General features: G+C 38.3%; 1 protein-coding gene and 17 non-coding genes across 18 annotated transcripts in view; 1 reads left to right on the top strand and 17 right to left on the bottom strand.

Annotated features, from left to right (window-relative positions):
• Window positions 1-12,173, top strand: part of LOC142343266 (protein unc-45 homolog A-like) — a 224,714-nt gene that overhangs the window by 97,649 nt on the left and 114,892 nt on the right. The gene's annotated exons all lie outside the window — the stretch shown is intronic.
• Trnae-cuc (transfer RNA glutamic acid (anticodon CUC)) lies at window positions 39-110 on the bottom strand. The gene has a single exon. It is a non-coding gene; the product is annotated as a tRNA-Glu (tRNA).
• Trnae-cuc (transfer RNA glutamic acid (anticodon CUC)) lies at window positions 875-946 on the bottom strand. The gene has a single exon. It is a non-coding gene; the product is annotated as a tRNA-Glu (tRNA).
• Window positions 1,415-1,486, bottom strand: Trnae-cuc (transfer RNA glutamic acid (anticodon CUC)). Its single transcript has one exon. It is a non-coding gene; the product is annotated as a tRNA-Glu (tRNA).
• On the bottom strand, window positions 3,073-3,144 carry Trnae-cuc (transfer RNA glutamic acid (anticodon CUC)). The gene has a single exon. It is a non-coding gene; the product is annotated as a tRNA-Glu (tRNA).
• Window positions 3,350-3,421, bottom strand: Trnae-cuc (transfer RNA glutamic acid (anticodon CUC)). Its single transcript has one exon. It is a non-coding gene; the product is annotated as a tRNA-Glu (tRNA).
• On the bottom strand, window positions 4,453-4,524 carry Trnae-cuc (transfer RNA glutamic acid (anticodon CUC)). Its single transcript has one exon. It is a non-coding gene; the product is annotated as a tRNA-Glu (tRNA).
• Window positions 5,004-5,075, bottom strand: Trnae-cuc (transfer RNA glutamic acid (anticodon CUC)). Its single transcript has one exon. It is a non-coding gene; the product is annotated as a tRNA-Glu (tRNA).
• On the bottom strand, window positions 5,557-5,628 carry Trnae-cuc (transfer RNA glutamic acid (anticodon CUC)). The gene has a single exon. It is a non-coding gene; the product is annotated as a tRNA-Glu (tRNA).
• Window positions 6,385-6,456, bottom strand: Trnae-uuc (transfer RNA glutamic acid (anticodon UUC)). The gene has a single exon. It is a non-coding gene; the product is annotated as a tRNA-Glu (tRNA).
• Window positions 7,487-7,558, bottom strand: Trnae-uuc (transfer RNA glutamic acid (anticodon UUC)). Its single transcript has one exon. It is a non-coding gene; the product is annotated as a tRNA-Glu (tRNA).
• On the bottom strand, window positions 8,313-8,384 carry Trnae-uuc (transfer RNA glutamic acid (anticodon UUC)). The gene has a single exon. It is a non-coding gene; the product is annotated as a tRNA-Glu (tRNA).
• On the bottom strand, window positions 9,143-9,214 carry Trnae-uuc (transfer RNA glutamic acid (anticodon UUC)). The gene has a single exon. It is a non-coding gene; the product is annotated as a tRNA-Glu (tRNA).
• On the bottom strand, window positions 9,969-10,040 carry Trnae-uuc (transfer RNA glutamic acid (anticodon UUC)). Its single transcript has one exon. It is a non-coding gene; the product is annotated as a tRNA-Glu (tRNA).
• Window positions 10,800-10,871, bottom strand: Trnae-uuc (transfer RNA glutamic acid (anticodon UUC)). The gene has a single exon. It is a non-coding gene; the product is annotated as a tRNA-Glu (tRNA).
• On the bottom strand, window positions 11,357-11,428 carry Trnae-cuc (transfer RNA glutamic acid (anticodon CUC)). Its single transcript has one exon. It is a non-coding gene; the product is annotated as a tRNA-Glu (tRNA).
• On the bottom strand, window positions 11,634-11,705 carry Trnae-cuc (transfer RNA glutamic acid (anticodon CUC)). Its single transcript has one exon. It is a non-coding gene; the product is annotated as a tRNA-Glu (tRNA).
• Window positions 11,916-11,987, bottom strand: Trnae-cuc (transfer RNA glutamic acid (anticodon CUC)). The gene has a single exon. It is a non-coding gene; the product is annotated as a tRNA-Glu (tRNA).

Here is a 12,173-nt window from a genome sequence, read left to right on the forward strand (position 1 = left end):
ATTTAACAGCAAAGGCTTTAATATAGGAGTTGAAAAGGTTCCCAGACCGGGAGTTGAACCCGGGACTTGCGGGTGAGAGCCACAAATCCTAACCTCTAGACCATCTGGGACGTGTAAAGTGGATATCCGAGCCAATCTAATAGTTTCCTGTCTTTTTTTTTCACTAAGCTTCAATGCAAATTTTTTTTCGGAATTGAACTGATCTCAATTTTTTTAATAAAAATAATCTCTCAAATTTTTGGCTTATTTCTCGAATGCGAAAAGTATCTTCGTTTCGACTCAATAATTTTACAGCAAAGGCCTTAATATAGGAGTTGAAAAGTTTCCCATACCGGGAGTTGTACCCGGGCATTGTGGGTGAAAGCCACAAATCCTAACCGCGAGACCGTTTGGGACATGTAAAGTGGAGATGTGAGACAATCTCAGAGTTTCCTGTCTTTTTTACTAAGCTTCAATATGCAAGTTTTTTAATTGATTTGATCTCAAATTTTCTTTTGAAATAGTTTTTCAAATTTTTGGCTGATTTTTCTAATACGAAAAGAGTTTGCTTTTCGACTCAATAATTTTACAGAAGAGGCCTTAATATAAGAGTTAAAACGCTTTCCAGACCGGGAGTTAAATCCGGGCCTTGTGGGTGAAAGCCACAAATCCTAACCTCTAGACCATCTGGGACGTGTAAAGTGGAGATCCGGGCCAATCTAAGAGTTTCCTGTCTTTTTCACTAAGCTTCAATGCAAGTTTTTTAAATTGAACTGATCTCAAAGTTTCTTAAAAATAATTTCTCAAATTTTGGCCTATTTCTCTAAAGCGAAAAGTGTCTTCTTTTCGACTCAATAATTTTACAGGAAAGGCCTTAATATAGGAGTTGAAAAGGTTCCCAGACCGGGAGTTGAACCCGGGACTTGCGGATGAGAGCCACAAATCCTAACCGCTAGACCATCTGGGACGTGTTAAGTGGAGTTGCGAGCCTGTCTAATGAGTTTCATGTCTTTTTACTAAGCTTCAATGCAAGTTTTTTTGGGAATTGAACTGATCTCAAATTTTCTTAAAAAATAATTTCTCAAATTTTGGCTTGTTTCTCTAATGCGAAAAGTGTCTTCGTTTCGACTCAATAACTTTACAGCAAAGGCCTTAATATAGGAGTTGAAAAGTTTCACAGACCGGGAGTTGAACCCGGGCCTTGTGGGTGAAAGCCACAAATCCTAACCTCGACCATCTGGGACGTGTAAAGTGGAAATCTAACGGGTTTCCTGTCTTTTTTGCTCAGCTTCAATGCAAGTTTATTTAATTGAACTGATCTCAAAGTTTCTGAAAAATAATTTCTCAAATTTTGGCCTATTTCTCTAAAGCGAAAAGTGTCTTCTTTTGGACTCAATAATTTTACAGGAAGGCCTTAATATAGGAGTTGAAAAGGTTCCCAGACCAGGAGTTGAACCCTGGCCTTGTGGGTGAGAGCCACAAATCCTAACCCCTAGATCATCTGGGACGTTTAAAGATGAGTTGCGAGCCAATCTAACGGGTTTCCTGTCTTTTTTGCTCAGCTTCAATGCAAGTTTCTTTTAATTGAACTGATCTCAAAGTTTCTTTAAAAATAATTTCTCAAATTTTGGCTTATTTCTCTACTGCGAAAAGTGTCTTCGTTTCGACTCAATAATTTTACAGCAAAGTTCTTAATATAGAAGTTGAAAAACTTCCCAGACCGGGAGTTGAACCCGGTCCTTGTGGGTGAAAGTCACCAATCCTAACCGCTAGACCATCTGGGACGTGTAAAGTGCAGATCCGAGCCAATCTAAGAGTTTCCTGTCTTTTTTTACTAAGCTTCAATGCAAGTTTTTTTAATTGAACTGATCTCAAAGTTTCTTAAAAATAATTTCTCAAGTTTTGGCCTATTTCTCTAATGCGAAGAGTGTCTTCGTTTCGACTCAATAATTTTACAGCAAAGGCTTTAATATAGGAGTTGAAAAGCTTCCCAGAGAGGGAGTTGAAACTGGGACTTTTGGGTGAAAGCCACAAATCCTAACCGCTAGACCGTCGGGGACGTGTAAAATGGAGATCCGAGCCAATCTATGAGTTTCCTGTCTGTTTTTCACAAAGCTTCATTGCAAGTTTTTTTCGGAATTGAACTGATCTCAAATTTTCTTTTTAATATCTCAAGTTTTTGGCTTATTTTTCTATTCCGAAAACTGTCTTCTTTTCGACTCAATAATTTTACAGGAAAGGCCCTAAGATAGGAGATGAAAAGGTTCCCAGACCGGGAGTTGAACCCTTGCCTTGTGGGTGAGAGCCACAAATCTTAACCCCTAGATCAGCTGGGACGTTTAAAGATTAGTTGCGAGCCAATCTAACGGGTTTCCTGTCTTTTTTGCTCAGCTTCAATGCAAGTTTTTTTTAATTGAACTGATCTCAAAGTTTCTTTAAAAACAATTTCTCAAAGTTTGGCTTATTTCTCTACTGCGAAAAGTGTCTTCGTTTCGACTCAATAATTTTACAGCAAAGTTCTTAATATAGAAGTTGAAAAGCTTCCCAGACCGGGAGTTGAACCCGGTCCTTGTGGGTGAAAGTCACCAATCCTAACCGCTAGACCATCTGGGACGTGTAAAGTGCAGATCCGAGCCAATCTAAGAGTTTCCTGTCTTTTTTACTAAGCTTCAATGCAAGTTTTTTTTAATTGAACTGATCTCAAAGTTTCTTAAAAATAATTTCTCAAATTTTGGCCTATTTGTCTAATGCGAAAAGTGTCTTCGTTTCGACTCAATAATTTTACAGCAAAGGCTTTAATATAGGAGTTGAAAAGCTTCCCGGAGAGGGAGTTGAAACTGGGCTTTTTGGGTGAAAGCCACAAATCCTAACCGCTAGACCGTCGGGGACGTGTAAAATGGAGATCCGAGCCAATCTATGAGTTTCCTGTCTGTTTTTCACAAAGCTTCATTGCAAGTTTTTTTCGGAATTGAACTGATCTCAAATTTTGTTTATAATATCCCAAGTTTTTGGCTTGTTTTTCTATTCCGAAAACTGTCTTCTTTTCGACTCAATAATTTTACAGGAAAGGCCCTAAGATAGGAGATGAAAAGGTTCCCAGACCGGGAGTTGAACCCGGGACTTGTGGGTGAGAGCCACAAATCCTGACCGCTAGACCATCTGGGACGTGTAAAGTGCTGATCCGAGCCAATCTAAGAGTTTCCTGTCTTTTTTACTAAGCTTCAATGCATGTTTTTTCGGAAGTGAACTGATCTCAAATTTTCTTTAAAATAATTTCTCAAATTTTTGGCTTATTTTTCTAATGCGAAAAGCGTCTTCTTTTCGACTCAATAATTTTACAGGAAAGGCCTTAATATAAGTGTTGAAAAGGTTCCCAGACCGGGAGTTGAACCCGGGACTTGTGGCTGAGAGCCACAAATCCTGACCGCTAGACCATCTGGGACGTGTAAAGTGCAGATCCGAGCAAATCTAAGAGTTTCCTGTCTTTTTTACTAAGCTTCAATGCAAGTTTTTTTAATTAAACTGATCTCAAAGTTTCTTAAAAATAATTTCTTAAATTTTAATCTATTTCTCTAATGCGAAAAGTGTCTTCGTTTCGACTCAATAATTTTACAGCAAAGGCTTTAATATAGGAGTTGAAAAGCTTCCCAGACAGGGAGTTGAACCTGGTCCTTTTGGGTGAGAGCCACAAATCCTAACCCCTAGATCATCTGGGACGTTTAAAGATGAGTTGCGAGCCAATCTAACGGGTTTCCTGTCTTTTTTGCTCAGCTTCAATGCAAGTTTCTTTTAATTGAACTGATCTCAAAGTTTCTTTAAAAATAATTTCTCAAATTTTGGCTTATTTCTCTACTGCGAAAAGTGTCTTCGTTTCGACTCAATAATTTTACAGCAAAGTTCTTAATATAGAAGTTGAAAAGCTTCCCAGACCGGGAGTTGAACCCGATCCTTGTGGGTGAAAGTCACCAATCCTAACCGCTAGACCATCTGGGACGTGTAAAGTGCAGATCCGAGCCAATCTAAGAGTTACCTGTCTTTTTTACTCAGCTTCAATGCAAGTTTTTTTTAATTGAACTGATCTCAAAGTTTCTTAAAAATAATTTCTCAAATTTTGGCCTATTTGTCTAATGCGAAAAGTGTCTTCGTTTCGACTCAATAATTTTACAGCAAAGGCTTTAATATAGGAGTTGAAAAGCTTCCCAGAGAGGGAGTTGAAAATGGGCCTTTTGGGTGAAAGCCACAAATCCTAACCGCTAGACCGTCGGGGACGTGTAAAATGGAGATCCGAGCCAATCTATGAGTTTCCTGTCTGTTTTTCACAAAGCTTCATTGCAAGTTTTTTTCGAAATTGAACTGATCTCAAATTTTATTTATAATATCTCATGTTTTTGGCTTGTTTTTCTATTCCGAAAACTGTGTTCTTTTCGACTCAATAATTTTACAGGAAAGGCCCTAAGATAGGAGATGAAAAGGTTCCCAGACCGGGAGTTGAACCCGGGCCTTTTGGGTGAGAGCCACAAATCCTGACCGCTAGACCATCTGGGACGTGTAAAGTGCAGATCCGAGCCAATCTAAGAGTTTCCTGTCTTTTTTACTAAGCTTCAATGCAAGTGTTTTTAATTAAACTGATCTCAAAGTTTCTTAAAAATAATTTCGTAAATTTTAATCTATTTCTCTAATGCGAAAAGTGTCTTCGTTTCGACTCAATAATTTTACAGCAAAGGCTTTAATATAGGAGTTGAAAAGCTTCCCAGACAGGGAGTTGAACCTGGTCCTTTTGGGTGAAAGCCACAAATCCTAACCGCTAGACCGTTGGGGACGTGTAAAATGGAGATCCGAGCCAATCTATGAGTTTCCTGTCTGTTTTTCACTAAGCTTCATTGCAAGTTTTTTTCGGAATTGAACTGATCTCAAATTTTCTTTATAATATCTCAAGTTTTTGGCTTATTTTTCTATTGCGAAAACTGTCTTCTTTTTGACTCAATAATTTTACAGGAAATGCCCTAAGATAAGAGTTGAAAAGGTTCCCAGACCGGGAGTTGAACCCGGTCCTTGTGGGTGAGAGCCACAAATCCTAACCGCTAGACCATCTGGGACGTTTAAAGATGAGTTGCGAGCCGATCCAACGGGTTTCCTGTCTTTTTTGTTCAGCTTCAATGCAAGTTTTTTTAATTGAACTGATCTCAAAGTTTCTTAAAAATAATTTCTCAAATTTTGGCCTATTTCTCTAATGCGAAAAGTGTCTTCGTTTCGACTCAATAATTTTACAGCAAAGGCTTTAATATAGGAGTTGAAAAGCTTCCCAGACCGGGAGTTGAACCCGGGCATTGTTGGTGAAAGCCACAAATCCTAACCGCTAGACCATTTGGGACATGTAAAGTAGAGATTTGAAACAATCTGCGAGTTTCCTGTCTTTTTTAATAAGCTTCAATGCAAGTTTTTTTCGGAATTGAACTGATCTCAAATTTTCTGTAAAATAATTTCTCAAATTTTTGGCTTGTTTTTCTAATGCGAAAAGTGTCTTCTTTTCGACGCAATAATTTTACAGGAAAGGCCTTAATATAGGAGTTGAAAAGGTTCCCAGACCGGGAGTTGAGCCCGGGCCTTGGGGTTGAGAGCCACAAATCCTAACCGCTAGACCATCTGGGACGTGTAAAGTGGAGATGTGAGCCAATCCAATAGTTTCCTGTCTTTTTACCTGGCTTCAAATGCAAGTTTTTTTTGGGAATTGAACTGATCTCAAATTTTCTTTAAAAATAATTTCTCAAATTTTGGCTTGTTTCTCTAATGCGAAAAGTGTCTTCGTTTCGACTCAATAACTTTACAGCAAAGGCCTTAATATAGGAGTTGAAAAGTTTCACAGACCGGGAGTTGAAACCGGGCCTTGTGGGTGAAAGTCACCAATCCTAACCGCTAGACCATCTGGGACTTGTAAAGTGCAGATCCGAGCCAATCTAAGAGTTTCCTGTCTTTTTTACTAAGCTTCAATGCAAGTTCTTTTAATTGAACTGATCTCAAAGTTTCTTAAAAATAATTTCTCAAATTTTGGCCTATTTCTCTAATGCGAAAAGTGTCATGTTTCGACTCAATAATTTTACAGCAAAGGCTTTAATATAGGAGTTGAAAAGCTTCCCAGACCGGGAGTTGAACCCGGGCCTTGTGGGTGGAAGCCACCAATCCTAACCGCTAGACAATTTGGGACGTGTAAAGTGGAGATGCGAGCCAATCTAACGAGTTTCCTGTCTTTTTTACTAAGCCTCAATGCAAGTTTTTTTTACTTGAACTGATCTCAAAGTTTCTTTAAAATAATTTCTCAAATTTTGGCCTATTTCTCTAATGCGAAAAGTGTCTTCGTTTCGACTCAATAATTTTACAGCAAAGGCCTTAATATAGGAGTTGAAAAGCTTCCCAGACCGGGAGTTGAACCCGGGCATTGTGGGTGAAAGCCACAAATCCTAACCGCTAGACCATTTGGGACATGTAAAGTGGAGATGTTAAACAATCTGCGAGGTTCCTGTCTTTTTTAATAAGCTTCAATGCTAGTTTTTTTTTCGGAATTGAACTGATCTCAAATTTTCTTTAAAATAATTTCTCAAATTTTTGGCTTGTTTTTCTAATGCGAAAAGTGTCTTCTTTTCGACGCAATAATTTTACAGCAAAGGCCTTAATATAGGAGTTGAAATGTTTCACAGACCGGGAGTTGAACCCGGGCCTTGTGGGTGAACGTCGCCAATCCTGACCGTTAGACCATCTGGGAAGTGTAAAGTGCAGATCCGATCCAATCTAAGAGTTTCCGGTCTTTTTTACTAAGTTTCAATGCAAGTTTTTTAATTGAACTGATCTCAAAAATTCTTAAAAATAATTTCTCAAATTTTGGCCTATTTCTCTAATGCGAAAAGTGTCTTCGTTTCGACTCAATAACTTTACAGCAAAGGCCTTAATATAGGAGTTGAAAAGTTTCACAGACCGGGAGTTGAACCCGGGCCTTGTGGGTGAAAGTCACCAATCCTAACCGCTAGACCATCTGGGACGTGTAAAGTGCAGATCCGAGCCAATCTAATAGTTTCCTGTCTTTTTTACTAAGCTTCAATGCAAGTTTTTTTAATTGAACTTATCTCAAATTTTCTTAAAAATAATTTCTCAAATTTTGGCCTATTCCTCTAATGCGAAAAGTGTCTTCGTTTCGACTCAATAATTTTTACAGCAAAGGCTTTAATATAGGAGTTGAAAAGCTTCCCAGACCGGGAGTTGAACCCGGGCCTTGTGGGTGAAAGCCACCAATCCTAACCGCGACAATTTGGGACGTGTAAAGTGGAGATGCGAGCCAATCTAACGAGTTTCCTGTCTTTTCTACTAAGCTTCAATGCAAGTTTTTTTTAATTGAACTGATCTCAAAGTTTCTTAAAAATAGTTTCTCAAATTTTGGCCTATTTCTCTAATGCGAAAATTGTCTTCGTTTCGACTCAATAATTTTACAGCAAAGGCCTTAATATAGGAGTTGAAAAGCTTCCCAGACCGGGAGTTGAACCCGGGCATTGTGGGTGAAAGCCACAAATCCTAACCGCTAGACCATTTGGGACATGTAAAGTGGAGATGTGAAACAATCTGCGAGTTTCCTGTCTTTTTTAATAAGCTTCAATGCAAGTTTTCGGAATTGAACTGATCTCAAATTTTCTTTAAAATAATTTCTCAAATTTTTGGCTTGTTTTTCTAATGCGAAAAGTGTCTTCTTTTCGACGCAATAATTTTACAGCAAAGGCCTTAATATAGGAGTTGAAAAGTTTCACAGACCGGGAGTTGAACCCGGGCATTGTGGGTGAAAGCCACAAATCTTAACCGCTAGACCATTTGGGACATGTAAAGTGGAGATGTGAAACAATCTGCGATTTTCCTGTCTTTTTTAATAAGCTTCAATGCAAGTTTTTTTTCGGAATTGATCTGATCTCAAATTTTCTTAAAAAATAATTTCTCAAATTTTGGCTTGTTTCTCGAATGCGAAAAGTGTCTTCGTTTCGACTCAATAACTTTACAGCAAAGGCCTTAATATAGGATTTGAAAAGTTTCACAGACCGGGAGGTGAACCCGGGCCTTGTGGGTGAAAGTCACCAATCCTAACCGCTAGACCATCTGGGACTTTTAGAGTGCAGATCCGAGCCAATCTAAGAGTTTCCTGTCTTTTTTACTAACTTCAATGCAAGTGTTTTTAATTGAACTGATCTCAAAGTTTCTTAAAAAAATTTCTCAAATTTTGGCCTATTTCTCTAATGCGAAAAGTGTCTTCGTTTCGACTCAATAATTTTACAGCAAAAGCTTTAATATAGGAGTTGAAAAGCTTCCCAGACCGGGAGTTGAACCCGGGCCTTGTGGGTGAAAGCCACAAATCCTAACCGCTAGACCATTTGGGACATGTAAAGTGGAGATGTGAAACAATCTGCGAGTTTCCTGTCTTTTTTAATAAGCTTCAATGCAAGCTTTTTTTCGGAATTGAACTGATCTCAAATTTTCTTTAAAATAATTTCTCAAATTTTTGGCTTGTTTTTCTAATGCGAAAAGTGTCTTCTTTTCGACGCAATAATTTTACAGCAAAGGCCTTAATATAGGTGTTGAAAAGTTTCACAGACCGGGAGTTGAACCCGGGCATTGTGCGTGAAAGCCACAAATCTTAACCGCTAGACCATTTGGGACATGTAAAGTGGAGATGTGAAACAATATGCGATTTTCCTGTCTTTTTTAATAAGCTTCAATGCAAGTTTTTTTTCGGAATTGAACTGATCTCAAATTTTCTTAAAAAATAATTTCTCAAATTTTGGCTTGTTTCTCGAATGCGAAAAGTGTCTTCGTTTCGACTCAATAACTTTACAGCAAAGGCCTTAATATAGGAGTTGAAAAGTTTCACAGACCGGGAGGTGAACCCGGGCCTTGTGGGTGAAAGCCACAAATCCTAACCGCTAGACCATTTGGGACTTTTAGAGTGCAGATCCGAGCCAATCTAAGAGTTTCCTGTCTTTTTTACTAACTTCAATGCGAGTCTTTTTAATTGAACTGATCTCAAAGTTTCTTAAAAAAATTTCTCAAATTTTGGCCTATTTCTCTAATGCGAAAAGTGTCTTCGTTTCGACTCAATAATTTTACAGCAAAAGCTTTAATATAGGAGTTGAAAAGCTTCCCAGACCGGGAGTTGAACCCGGGCCTTGTGGGTGAAAGCCACAAATCCTAACCGCTAGACCATTTGGGACATGTAAAGTGGAGATGTGAAACAATCTGCGAGTTTCCTGTCTTTTTTAATAAGCTTCAATGCAAGTTTTCGGAATTGAACTGATCTCAAATTTTCTTTAAAATAATTTCTCAAATTTTTGGCTTGTTTTTCTAATGCGAAAAGTGTCTTCTTTTCGACGCAATAATTTTACAGCAAAGGCCTTAATATAGGAGTTGAAAAGTTTCACAGACCGGGAGTTGAACCCGGGCATTGTGGGTGAAAGCCACAAATCTTAACCGCTAGACCATTTGGGACATGTAAAGTGGAGATGTGAAACAATCTGCGATTTTCCTGTCTTTTTTAATAAGCTTCAATGCAAGTTTTTTTTCGGAATTGATCTGATCTCAAATTTTCTTAAAAAATAATTTCTCAAATTTTGGCTTGTTTCTCGAATGCGAAAAGTGTCTTCGTTTCGACTCAATAACTTTACAGCAAAGGCCTTAATATAGGATTTGAAAAGTTTCACAGACCGGGAGGTGAACCCGGGCCTTGTGGGTGAAAGTCACCAATCCTAACCGCTAGACCATCTGGGACTTTTAGAGTGCAGATCCGAGCCAATCTAAGAGTTTCCTGTCTTTTTTACTAACTTCAATGCAAGTGTTTTTAATTGAACTGATCTCAAAGTTTCTTAAAAAAATTTCTCAAATTTTGGCCTATTTCTCTAATGCGAAAAGTGTCTTCGTTTCGACTCAATAATTTTACAGCAAAAGCTTTAATATAGGAGTTGAAAAGCTTCCCAGACCGGGAGTTGAACCCGGGCCTTGTGGGTGAAAGCCACAAATCCTAACCGCTAGACCATTTGGGACATGTAAAGTGGAGATGTGAAACAATCTGCGAGTTTCCTGTCTTTTTTAATAAGCTTCAATGCAAGCTTTTTTTCGGAATTGAACTGATCTCAAATTTTCTTTAAAATAATTTCTCAAATTTTTGGCTTGTTTTTCTAATGCGAAAAGTGTCTTCTTTTCGACGCAATAATTTTACAGCAAAGGCCTTAATATAGGTGTTGAAAAGTTTCACAGACCGGGAGTTGAACCCGGGCATTGTGCGTGAAAGCCACAAATCTTAACCGCTAGACCATTTGGGACATGTAAAGTGGAGATGTGAAACAATATGCGATTTTCCTGTCTTTTTTAATAAGCTTCAATGCAAGTTTTTTTTCGGAATTGAACTGATCTCAAATTTTCTTAAAAAATAATTTCTCAAATTTTGGCTTGTTTCTCGAATGCGAAAAGTGTCTTCGTTTCGACTCAATAACTTTACAGCAAAGGCCTTAATATAGGAGTTGAAAAGTTTCACAGACCGGGAGGTGAACCCGGGCCTTGTGGGTGAAAGCCACAAATCCTAACCGCTAGACCATTTGGGACTTTTAGAGTGCAGATCCGAGCCAATCTAAGAGTTTCCTGTCTTTTTTACTAACTTCAATGCAAGTCTTTTTAATTGAACTGATCTCAAAGTTTCTTAAAAAAAATTTCTCAAATTTTGGCCTATTTCTCTAATGCGAAAAGTGTCTTCGTTTCGACTCAATAATTTTACAGCAAAGGCTTAAATATAGGAGTTGAAAAGCTTCCCAGACCGGGAGTTGAACCCGGGCCTTGTGGGTGAAAGCCACAAATCCTAACCGCTAGACCATTTGGGACATGTAAAGTGGAGATGTGAAACAATCTGCGAGTTTCCTGTCTTTTTTAATAAGCGTCAATGCAAGTTTTTTTTCGGAATTGAACTGATCTCAAATTTTCTTTGAAATAATTTCTCAAATTTTTGGCTTGTTTTTCTAATGCGAAAAGTGTCTTCTTTTCGACTTAATAGTTTTACAGCAAAGGCCTTAATATAGGAGTTGAAAAGATTCCCAGACCGGGAGTTGAACCCGGGACTTGCGGGTGAAAGGCAGAAATCCTAACCTGTAGAACATCTGGGACGTGTAAAGTGCAGATCCGAGCCAATCTAATAGTTTCCTGTCTTTTTTTTCACTAAGCTTCAATGCAAGTTTTTTTTCGGAATTGAACTGATCTCAAATTAAAAAAAAAATCTCTCAATTTTTGGCTTATTTCTCTAATGCGAAAAGTGTCTTCGTTTCGACTCAATACTTTTACAGCAAAGGCCTTAATATAGGAATTGAAAACGTTCCCAGACCGGGAGTTGAACCCGGGCCTTGTGGGTGAGAGCCACAAATCCTAACCTCTAGACCATCTGGGACGTGTAAAGTGCAGATCCGTGCCAATCTAATAGTTTCCTGTCTTTTTTTCACTAAGCTTCAATGCAAGTTTTTTTTCGGAATTGAACTGATCTCAAATTTAAAAAAAAATCTCTCAATTTTTGGCTTATTTCTCTAATGCGAAAAGTGTCTTCGTTTCGACTCAATAATTTTACAGCAAAGGCCTTAATATAGGAGTTGAAAAAGTTCCCAGACCGGGAGTTGAACCCGGGCCTTGTGGGTGAGAGCCACAAATCCTAACCGCTAGACCATCTGAGACGTGTAAAGTGCAGATCCGTGCCAATCTAAGAGTTTCCTGTCTTTTTTACAAAGCTTCAATGCAAGGTTTTTTTCGGAATTGAACTGATCTCAATTTTTTAAAAACAAAATAATCTCTCAGATTTTTGGCTTATTTCTCTAATGCGAAAAGCGTATTCGTTTGGACTCAATAATTTTACAGCAAAGGCCTTAATATAGGAGTTGAAAAGCTTCCCAGACCGGGAGTGGAACCCGGGCCTTGTGGTTGAGAGCCACAAATCCTAACCGCTAGACCATCTGGGACGTGTAAAGTGCAGATCCGAGCCAATCTAAGAGTTTCCTGTCTTTTTCTACTAAGCTTCAATGCAAGTTTTTTTCGGAATTGAACTGATTTCAATTTTTTGAAAACAAATTAATCTCTCAAATTTTTGGCTTATTTCTCTAATGCGAAAAGTGTCTTCGTTTCGACTCAATAATTTTACAGCAAAT

This window comes from Convolutriloba macropyga, chromosome 7 (assembly GCF_964194025.1).
Source record: "Convolutriloba macropyga chromosome 7, txConMacr16.3, whole genome shotgun sequence".
Taxonomy (NCBI): Eukaryota; Metazoa; Xenacoelomorpha; order Acoela; family Convolutidae; genus Convolutriloba; species Convolutriloba macropyga.